The sequence below is a fragment of the Branchiostoma belcheri genome, unplaced genomic scaffold (assembly GCF_001625305.1).
Source record: "Branchiostoma belcheri isolate BF01 breed outbred unplaced genomic scaffold, Haploidv18h27 scaffold9, whole genome shotgun sequence".
Classification (NCBI taxonomy): Eukaryota; Metazoa; Chordata; class Leptocardii; order Amphioxiformes; family Branchiostomatidae; genus Branchiostoma; species Branchiostoma belcheri.
The window spans coordinates 5,433,851-5,445,103 of NW_017804575.1; the positions used below are offsets into that span (position 1 = coordinate 5,433,851).

The window sequence follows — 11,253 nt, forward strand, 5'->3', positions numbered from 1 at the left end:
CATTTTTGAACCTTCATAAGTCCATAACGCCTTCATGGATTGTGGTGATATTTGGTATGGCTGGTAGGTCTTAGGAGGGCGAAGGTCAAGGTCAAATATGGGCCTCCTGGTGGATGGTCTTGGTACTGCAGCAGCACTTCCGGTTTAAGGTTGAGTCAGGACATGGCTGAGAGGAATCTACTTTATACTTGCGAGGCAGGGTAACAGATGTGGCTATGCCCAGCGAGGCAGCGCGCTCCCTCAGGGGAATAGGTGACCTATTTCAGGGCAAATGTGGCAGTGCCACTGTATGGCTGTGAGTTTGAAAACAAACAACCTGTGTTATAACCTCCATGAAAATGGAGGTATTGTTTTTGTTGCGTCTGTCTGTCTGTCTGTCTGTCTGTCTGTCTGTGTGTTTGTGTCTCCGCACATTTGCGGCCAGCATAACTTCATAACGCCTTTATGGATTGTGATGATATTTGGTACGCTGGTAGGTCTTAGGAAGACGAAGGTCAAGGTCAAATATACGCCTCCTGGTGGATGACCTTGGTACTGAACTTCCGGTTTTTGTATCTTTTGTCCTGAATATGCTATGGTCTTGATTTTTTGGTGGCAGATAGATTGTCCTGTCAGGAATAAGTGGTGTGGGTTTGGTCCCCCTAGCAGCTTGTTCTGGAACTGCAGGGGACTTTCGGGCGAAATCTTTAAAAGCCAATAAGTCCAGATAGAAACAATGTATTTTCATCATTTTTGGTAGGTAGGTAGCTGAGAGAGAGATGTACATAATTAACTCCAAATTATGCAAATGAGAACTTAATTTGCATAATTAATGAGGAAATTCTATAATTACAGTGTTTTGCATTATAGTACTTTCATACATGTAATGTACTAGTATGTAATCTATGGCAGATGGAACATCACCAGATACCAATTATGCAAATGATGACCTAATTTGCATAATTAATGCGAAAATTCTATGACTCCTTAGTGGTAAATGATGGGAATTTCATACTTGGTACATGTGTAAGTTAATCAAAAGTTAACATCACGATGCATTTATTATGTTAATGTGGAGGTAATTTGCATAATTAAAGAAGAAATTAACATTCACATGTCAAGCCCATATTTCATGGAGGTATGAGATCTCGGAACTCTTGTTTTGTTTGTTTTATTAGATCTCCATTAGTGTTCAACTGACCACTATTCTTCCTGGAGTCCACATAAAATTCAAAATTATAACAACAGAATTGTACAGAATTCAACTCAATATTAACATAATTTGAATAATTGAAAATAATCAACATAATCAAGTAACATAAGCTGAGTTCGAATTAGAGTGATCACTGACATTATAAAAGTAACATAATTAAGTAACATAAGGTAACTTAAGTTCGAAATCAAATTAATAATCAGTTAATGTAGTCAACTATGAAACAATTTAACAACAAAAATCTCTTGATTAAACAAATTGATAATGCAACTCAAACCAGAGAGGGAGAGGTCGGAGGTCAGAATGAGAATAAATTATAGTGGTAACTCAAAATACAGTAAACTGAGGTGGTAACTCAAAATACAGTAAACTGAAAATACAGTAAACTGAGGTGGTAACTCCAAATACAGTAAACTGAGGTGGTAACTCCAAATACAGTAAACTGAGGTGGTAACTCCAAATACAGTAAACTGAGGTGGTAACTCAATATACCTGAGGTGTTCATACCTTACAGAAGTATACATTTCCCATGACTACAGTATTGCAAGTTTGTTTGTTGTTTATCAAATCATCTGAGCTCCACCTCTCTGATGGCCGCCTCCAAATCTTCTTTTTTCTTCTGGAGCTCAGCCATGGTGAGTGGGGCGGGCGGGGACGCCGGGGATTCTTGGTTGCCGAGACCTTAGCAATCCTTCCCCGCCTGGCCGGCCTTGTGCGACGAAAGAGGGTCGCCGCAGCCAGGGTCAGTTTATTCCTACCAGCTAAGGCGGCCTTGATAGGCACCCAGTTATTTTATTCCCAAAGAGTTGCCGTTTTTCCTTCAATCTGCAGTTTCCAGTAGTGGAATCTTCGTTTTCAGTCGTCTATGTCGCTTGTGTATAGCCTCCGTTCACTGAGAAAACCTGGTTTCTCACTTTCCCCCACCTGAGTAAACAAGCTTCAAGCTTGTCGGGTTTGGAAGTCATCCGAGCCCATTCGTGACGGTGCTAACGACTCTAGTCTCCGCAACACGCGTTTGGCACAGGGGGCTTTCTCAGAAAGCTAGCCACGTCGTCCATAAACGCCCTGAGGGGCGGACGTCTCTGAGCCGTGGCAGCTTTATCCCTCCTGCCACCTGTCTCGCAACTATGATACCTGAGGTGTTCATACCTTACAGAAGTATAAATTTCCCATGATTACAGTATTGCAAGTTTGTTTGTTGTTTATCAAATCATCTGAGCTCCACCTCTCTGATGGCCGCCTCCAAATCTTCTTTTTGCGACGTCCTCAGGGGACGGCGCATTAGTATAGTACTGCGATCGATGTGCCAGGAATTCTAAAAATTCCGCCGATGCATCCCCTAGGGAATTCACTTTTTGCAATGCCGGTAGCAGCTGTGCCTTGTTTAGACTTCAGTGTCATTTTATTTGGGGCGTGTGTGGTATTCCTATTTACATTGTAAGAATGTTGATCTTACACAGCCGGAAAGCCACGTCGAGAGTTCTATGCGTTTCTCTTTTCCTTCCGCGAGAGAAAGTAGTCCGTTCCACGGCTCCGGGCGTCGACACGCCTCACAAGAAAGCTTACCGATTATACAATCAAATAACTTCCTTATTGTAACTTATTCATAATATTTAGACTTCCTAATTTGCTCCCCATGAATTTTTGAGCCGAGAATGTACCTTTCTCCTTTTGATATCATGACCTGAAATTAGGCAATTTTAGTACAATTTCCCCGTGTATTTTCACCTTGATGCAGATTTCGCACCAACAGGAAATTTGTTGGGTGAGAAAGAGCAAGTCTTAATCTTTCTGATGGTATTTGACTTATAGACGATTTCGAGGGCGAAACGGGTTTCCCCCGAAATTCCGTGAGGCCATGTTACGGGAAAAAGCAGAATTTTTCCCCAAATAGAACGCGCATCCCCGGCGCCGCGGCCGACGAGCTACGTGTGTTCTACGGAGCGCGCTCCTCTCCTACATGTCCTATACATGACCATACATCGCTATTATTGTCGACCTACGTCTAAACTACTTTTAGTTAGACCACACTGGGTGTTAATTCATCTTATATCTAAACAAGTTCTTTTATTTTGCAGGCAGAATATATGTTTGTGGTCCCTTGATAGATACGGCCTGTCTGAAAACTCGAAACCAGCGTCTGCCTAAACGCGAGGAAACATTATACTCTCGTAGCTTCCTGACCTTTGAAAAACGCACATCTAATTAGAGCAAGCGGACCATTAGAACTAGAATACCTCAAACATTGATTCATGATTGGGGAGAATTCAAAGAATAATTATTGTATCCGTTTTCTCGATTTGAATGGCGCTGGGTTTAAATAGTTACTAAAGAAAAGTTACATTTATCGACCTGCTGGCTCAGTAAAAAAAATAGCCTATGGACATAACCCAACGCTTCTGGTACCTAGTCAGGACAGTGCAACATGCATGCTGTGATTATGGGTAAGTTTATCCTGGATCTGTTATCCAATCTACATGTATAGTCCATGTGTACTGCTTACTATAATAAGATAACAGGTCCTCATGTCCCTAGTTTTACACAAAAGCATTTGCATATTTCTAATAGTGCTCGGTGTTGTCAAATCCCTAAACATAACTCTCTCACATACATCCAAACAATTATACACAAAATTACCCAAGAGCCATTAACGTTGCTTCAACCTTTATCTCATTACCAAACAAAAAAACAAAGTAGTACATTTTGTTGTTGACTGGGATATCAAATACTTTGGATCAGTACATGTATACATACATCTTTTACAGTACATATATTACTTAACACATGCTCAAAAGTTACAGTAGACATTGAATGCTGAATCGACTATTAAATATGATCTCAAATTGTATTAAGATTACAATAAACAGAATAGATAGAAATTAAGATCTTAATACATAATACATCTTATATATATATATATATATCCATAATCTCAAGCTAAATATACAATATACCATCCTGGTGTCCTGCTGGTGACAATCCCACTGGGTGTGGCTTTTACCTGCAAGGTGGAAGAATAAAAAAAATGTAAGTAAGACACGACACCAAACCCAATTCACTTGTAAATCAACATCAGAGAATTCTGAATCTGAAATGTTATCCAATGCAGACAAGCTGCCTATGTAAATGTCATCTATGAAATTAACATCCTGATCCTCACTATCAAAAAAGTCTTTTCTGAATCAGAATCATCATGAATTTCCTGATTTTGATCAATATGGAGTAAATTAGAACATTCAGAATCAAATGTTGAAGTTGGCATAGAAGAAATAAGTAATTTAGATTTGGACTGTACAGCTTGTATAGAAGTCCCATCCCACCCACGGGGACTTCCAGTAAAATTAAATCAGTACATTGGCTATAGTAATAAATCAACTCAGATTTTGTCATATGAAAAGGATAATTACAGTGGAGTTCAGAGACAATAAAGGAAATAAGGGAAGAAACTTAGAGCTTCTATGGCTTGTCTCATCCTTAAGAAAGGCAAAGTAATGTCCAAAGATTAAAAATCAGAAAAAGAAATTTCAGACTTTTGCATACTTAACACAACAATAAAATTCCAAACAGGATTTGTTTCTTTAGAAATGTGGAACAGGGAGGTTGCAGTTTTATGCAGGTTAACAATTTCATGCAAGGAGGTTGGAATTTATCAATAAATTTGGAGGATTCTTAATGAATCACAATATTCATATATAAAAAAGAAAGACCAGGGGCCAGAATTAATACTATCCTTTAAATCTTTTAGCATAGAAGCAAAACAAGACTGAATAGACTTGATCTCTTTATTCTCTTGATCATATTTTTTAATGGTTACCTCTTGCCAATGAAGTGATTCTATAATATCACAAAATCTATAGTATAACATTAAACTATGTTTGGTGTTAGAACTTTTTTGAACCAAAATAAAGTTTACTAAATCATTTAAGAGTCCAACCACAGTAGAATGTGTCATAATCAGTACATTACTTTGACTTTTACATTCAAATCATTTCTTGAACTTAACATTTCTACATAAAGATCATCCACAAGAAGTATTGGTTTACTTTCAAAAAACAGTTCTCCAACCTTACAAGAAACCTGGCGCAATGCTACTTGAGGCAAATTTTGGGGGCTAGGGTCTTCCTGACATTTTCTTAACATATAACGTTAGTGCACACTTTTGTTTTCACTTTTATTCTTAGTTATATATTTGTATTGGTTGTACTTCATCATCATCATCATCATTCATCCTCCGTAGAGGTGGAGCATACAAAGTTAGTTCGCCACAACTGTCTGTCATACATCACTGAGAAAAGTACTTGTTTAGTGTTAAGTGTCAAGTGGGGCTGTTAATGTGACTGTAACTTTGTTTATTTGTTTATTTGTTTATTTAAATTTTTCACAAAGTGAAAGGGAGGGCAAAACAGGTGCGAAGCACCTTTGCTAGTTGCCCTCCCACACTTGAGCACAGTCCCACTTTGTCCTTGTCCTTCTTTGAATTTTAGTAATAATTTTCTAAACATGCCAGGAGAGAGGGTGACATGGTTTGCCCAAGGCGGTTTAAACATTTTAAACCTTGGTTTGCCAGATACTTACCAATCTAGTCTGTGAAGCCTATGATGATCTGAAACAGAAATAAAAGAAGCCCCTTCACACCTTTTTCTTAATTCAATACTAAAATGAACATTAGCTTTATTTCAATAATCAGTGATATAACAGTTACATGCTCAACCATTTATTATAATTTCTACAAATGTCACAAGCTGCCTAAACATGTATATTGTGCACTGTTTTTATCATCAATCACTAACGTTAGATATGGTAGTACAGGCATGCTTGTCTTGCTGTAACTTTAGACACCATGACAAGACATTGTAACAATTTGCAGCAGTCATGCAGCTTTGTTGTTCTTGTATGACAACCAGACATCACGTGATAAAGTTGGCGGGAATTTTTTGCAAATACGCAAATTATGCAACAATGTCCGAAATGAAATCAAACGACAAACTATGAGTTTTAGCCATAAAATTGGCCTAAAAAAGGGACCCTAGTTGGCATTATATTGCAAACCTATCCAGACTTCGCACCAACAGGATATTCATAATGGGAGATAGCCAAAGGTTCAACACATTTTATCCACATATCGTCATATGCAAAATCGAGGGCGAAACGGGTTTCCCCCCAAATTCAAATAAGACGAAAATTCAGATCAGTCCAGGGCGGCCATTTTGTTCATTTCACTGTGCACCAAGTTTAATCACAAAACTACACTAAAACTGATAGAATACCCCTCAAATATGAATACTACGGAGAGCCCATGATATACACTTCTGATACGTACCGCCATCTTGACGCAGAGGCCGAAACTGGTGATGTAATCGGCTGTCAACAACTCGGATGAAATTTCAGCCCGCCGCCTGCGAAAATGTTGTCCTTAGCAACGGCGTTGCTATGGACGGCGGAGTGATACGCTCTGCAAAGAAAACTCGTTCGAAAAGCGTTCGATTCAGTACGTGGCTTTCCGGCTGTACAGTATAATTTTCACATCTTTCCGCCCACGCAACCCGGAGTTATGACAGTTCTAAAATCGACGAAAAGCACCCGCGGTTATAGTGGACGCGCCGCATATATTATCAGGCGGTGGTGGTAGTGGAACCCTCCCACGTGACCGCGCCGGCCAATCAGAACGCTGGGTTTTGCAAAACTTTCATTTAGGTAGCGATTTTTCTACCCCAGTATCTCGTTAAATTTCTCTACAATGGGATTATTTTGAAAGTTCAGAACCGGGGGGAGGGCCTAGGAAAAAATATTTTAACTTGGGGGAGGGCCTAGGTAAAAATTTTTTCCAAGATCCCTTTAACTCTACAACGTTTTTATAAACATGATTAAACGTCTGTCCATACATATCGTAGCGATTTGCCGGTCACTGGAATCGGCAGAAGGTCTGTAAGAAGCTTTATCATGTAAAACGGTTAACTCAATATGCAGGTAATTAGAAGTAGAAAAACCTGTTCAACAACCGTAAGAGTCTTTGTCACGTAAGGAAGGTTCCTATGCACGGCGGTCTATCACTACGGTATTCTTTCCCATTGCTAGGGGGGTTCGAAAACGTATCGGGTTACAAGACGCAAGTTTGGCCAGTTTGGGACTACCCGTAAAACACTTGAAAATAAACAAATAGTATTGAAGGGTAAATTCCGTCAAAATAAAATGAAATTATCGTCTTCACATAGGTTTAACCCTAAACAGTACACCTGGGGTCCGCGCGGACCCCAGCACTATATATTCTGTAATATCTTTTTTGTTTCTAAAGATTTTTTTCTGAAATTTTAGGTAATTGTCACCCACAAAGTTGACTCTCAATACAATGCAGAAAACTTCGTTTCTACCTTTTATAGAAAAAAATTATATCTGATTTTCTTTTGGGGTCCGCGCGGACCCCAGCCGGCTCTTGATCATAATGGATACACTGGCGCTCTTATACATTACCTTATTTCCGTTTTTATATGTTTTTATGCACTCATCGTATGTCTACCAAGTTTTCAGAGAATGGTATAGTAATAGAATTAAATTTTAATAACTTTGGTGTAATTATGACGTCATATGACGTCAGAGCTAATAATATAGTCCGCCATATTGGATTTTGACCAATGACGTCATCAAATTAGCATATTCTATGCATATTAAATGATTTAACTTATATTTAATTATGTAAGATGTTATTAATGTTTGAAAAGAAGTGTAATTTAATATAAAACTCAGAAAATTTTTATGTTTAAACCAAAATTACTTCTATTTTTAAAAAAACTCCCTGCTAGAAACCCGTTGCCATGGCAACACAAAAAAAACATCAACTTACTAGTACTAAACTAATATGAACTCTTTTCCAGAGACATTTTAGGAAAGGTCTCCAAATTTGATACTTCTAGCGCAAGCCGTTTAGCTGCTATCTGAGATCAAAGTTGGGCCTCAAAAGCCCCTTCAGTCTAAAATGGGTTTAAAAATCGGGTATTTCTTCTTGTCTTCTTTTCTTCACCAAAAAATAGAAAAAGTTCAAAATGTATGATTTTTGTATGTAATGTGGACACAGAGGTTCCCACATCAGTTTGCAAAACAATTGAGCTGGTAGCATGTTGATAATTTCTAAAAATTAGCAAAAAACTGTTCTGGGGTCCACGCGGACCCCAGGTGTACAGATTAATCAGTCCGGGAAGGTGTACTGTTGAGGGTTAATGCTAGTTGTTTACGTTAGATTACTAATTTTAAAAAATCTCGCTCCAAAAGACGATATTTTTCGGGATTTGGAAAGCCAGTCCGAGACAGTCCGAGTCATGTTTTTAGGCAAACATCGTTTAAGATTGGCTACGTATATTACTAAAAATCCCCGATTTTTATATTTTTCGACGACTAAGAATAAGATCAAAAATCATGTCTTAGGAATTTTTCAATTTCTGATTTTAAGTATAGTTTTTGTCGACATAAATGTGAAAAAACGGAATTTTTTTACATTTTTCACACTCAATTGCTCATAATTCAAGATCAAGGTCCTTTTTCGAAAATCCCTAAGACACGATTCTGGACAAACCCGTTACGGTCATTTTGAGCCGTCAATGAGATATGTTGGACTCTCCATGCTTCCAATCTTAAACGAGTTTTGCACGCATGTCATACGGCATGAATATGAGCCGTGTTTATTTAGGCTAGTGAGTACAAGCATTACGATCTTCAAGGTCACCCACGATAACGGCAGTAGCTTCGTTTCATGTTCTAGCCCACTACAAAATGAAGGCAGGCATGTAGTTGTCCAGGAAATGGCTTATATTTTCTAAAAGGTGGATTTTTTTTCTGTTAGGAGGTACACATGTAAAAAGGGGCCGGAAGACCCAGGTTTACTGTAAATGACCGCGGGTGACCCCATTTCGAACACCGTTCTATTCGAATTACGTCAGATCGAACATGGTTCGGGTTCTACTGCAGGTGGGGAGATCGGGGCCCTATTTTGACCACCGTGATGGTAAGAAATTACCATAGGAAATGATTACTGTCCCTTGGGCTGTGGCAGGGCGGGGTCCCATGTGCTTGAGAGTTCTATGCGCAGTCCCCACTTCTAATTACACATGTACCTGCATATTGAGTTAACCGTTTTACATGATAAAGTTTCTTACAGACCTTGTTGTTTAACCGGTTTTTCTAGTTACTTGTATATAAGAGTGATTCGGTTCTCTGTTCATTTGTGACGCTGAAGAAGAGTGATGGATGTCACTCGAAACGTCCGGAAATAAATAAAAATCCGTAACTGATCCAGTACAATGTAGTAGAGTTTGAATTTTCTTACGAGTATCGTTTACCTGGATGTCTAACCTTCATCAACGAACCGTATAACTGTTCATTAGTAGTATGTTTCCACCATGGTGTATTGAAAACTACTCGCAGCATCTTCGTGTATGTTCCGTTTAGTTTTCTAGAATGTGACATATTCATAATCCATGATTCTGACCCATACAAAAGAATTGTTTCAATACATGCCTTAAACACTTTGATCTTGGTTTGTTTTCTAATGGGCGCTTTCCAAATCTTATGTAATGAGTGAAGAGCACTCCATGCCTGTGCGATTTGCACATCCATGTCATGATGGGATGGGATGGGATAGGTAGGAGTCTATTTTATATATATCAAATTACGCACTTTGTCCTTGGTAAATGTAAAACACCGATTTTTCATCAAATGCAGATACATGGTTATAGAAAATAGTAGTACGTGAGTAAAAGTTATGTTGAATGCACGGCTATATTGTAACGTTCAGAACTTGGAAACATATGAGATATGGGGCTTGACTTCTAAATGTCCTTGAAGATCAAAGAAAATCTTATTTTTGTGGTCAGTAACACTACGGTAGTGGTCCAAACGATATAAGAAATAACAAAGTTAGGCGATGGACAATTAAATGCGGAGGTTGACAAAAAAAGAAACTTGCAGTTGTGTACTGTTTACATGATTCCCACAGCACGAGTGTGCAGTATTACGTGAGAGGGGCGATCCTCTGATAGCCTGGATGCCAGACCCATAGCACACTGGACACAAATATCTCAGTGAGCCTGGGCCTGGTAGGGTCAGATAGACCTGCCACTCGAACGCTCAGTATCTGAGCGTAAGGCCCCATTGGTGGCACAGCAGGAAGCAATTTTACACCTCTGCTATGATTGGTTAAAGAGTCCCAGCTGGATCTTTGAATCTTCACCAGCAGATGAGATAAAACTGTAGATAAGGTGTATTTTGTCCTAATGTGTTAGAGGACTGTTACCTAAACAAACAGGAAAGCCTGGGTTGTACACTACTTCTACTGTTAAATTAAGTTTTGCTGTTATTTTGGAAAATAAACTCCAAATACATCTAGAAAGTTGACTGGTTAATGATTAACTGTTGAGCCCAAGATTGTCTCCTGCTGACCAATGGTGATACCATGTAACAGGCTACCTGTGGTGTGAGGGGTCATCAATCACAGCTTCTCCCACCCTTTGCTCGAGAGCCTTTCCTAAGAGACCCTGCCAGACCCTTGCACACAGATATTTTGTGTCCAGTGTGCTTTGGGTCTGGCATCCAGGCTAATCCTCTGAGTGAGTGGTGTCACGCGCCCTTCCGCGAAAACAGATCCGCTATCAATAATTACAATCAATGCACGACACCAAGGACTCACTGTGGGGAACTATAAGCTATAGGAACGATACCCCAAATCTCCAAGCAGATCATACGGTGGCAAGGCAGTATCCATTGGCCAAAGGAGTGTCAAGTAGCCACGAAGTATGGACACTCCTCTGGCCAATGGATGCGGCCCTGCCAACGTATGATCTGCTTGGAGATTAACAATAGCCGTCCATCCCACCCCTCCTGCTATTCCAGCTATCACCGCTAGGTGGCGGTTTTGTTGCATGGTAAAGTCAGGTGGGTGGAAAGGGACTCCTTAAAATCTGAATTTTGCAACGCAGAGAAGCAATAATGCTGCCGTGATGAGGTTAAAATGCACCTGTTGCATATGGCCTTATGTTAAATACGGAGACGACCTGTTTCGCTGGCCTAACAAGCTG

At 39.4% G+C, this 11,253-nt stretch overlaps 1 protein-coding gene and 1 long non-coding RNA gene across 2 annotated transcripts in view; one reads left to right on the forward strand and one right to left on the reverse strand.

Moving 5' to 3' along the window:
* Positions 1–11,253, forward strand: part of LOC109487784 (CMP-N-acetylneuraminate-poly-alpha-2,8-sialyltransferase-like) — a 20,289-nt gene that overhangs the window by 1,282 nt on the left and 7,754 nt on the right. The window lies entirely within an intron of this gene.
* LOC109487785 lies at positions 4,148–6,588 on the reverse strand. The gene is made up of 3 exons (XR_002141279.1): positions 6,513–6,588; positions 5,768–5,795; positions 4,148–4,193 (listed from the first exon to the last, which is right to left on the reverse strand). It is a non-coding gene; the product is annotated as an uncharacterized LOC109487785 (long non-coding RNA).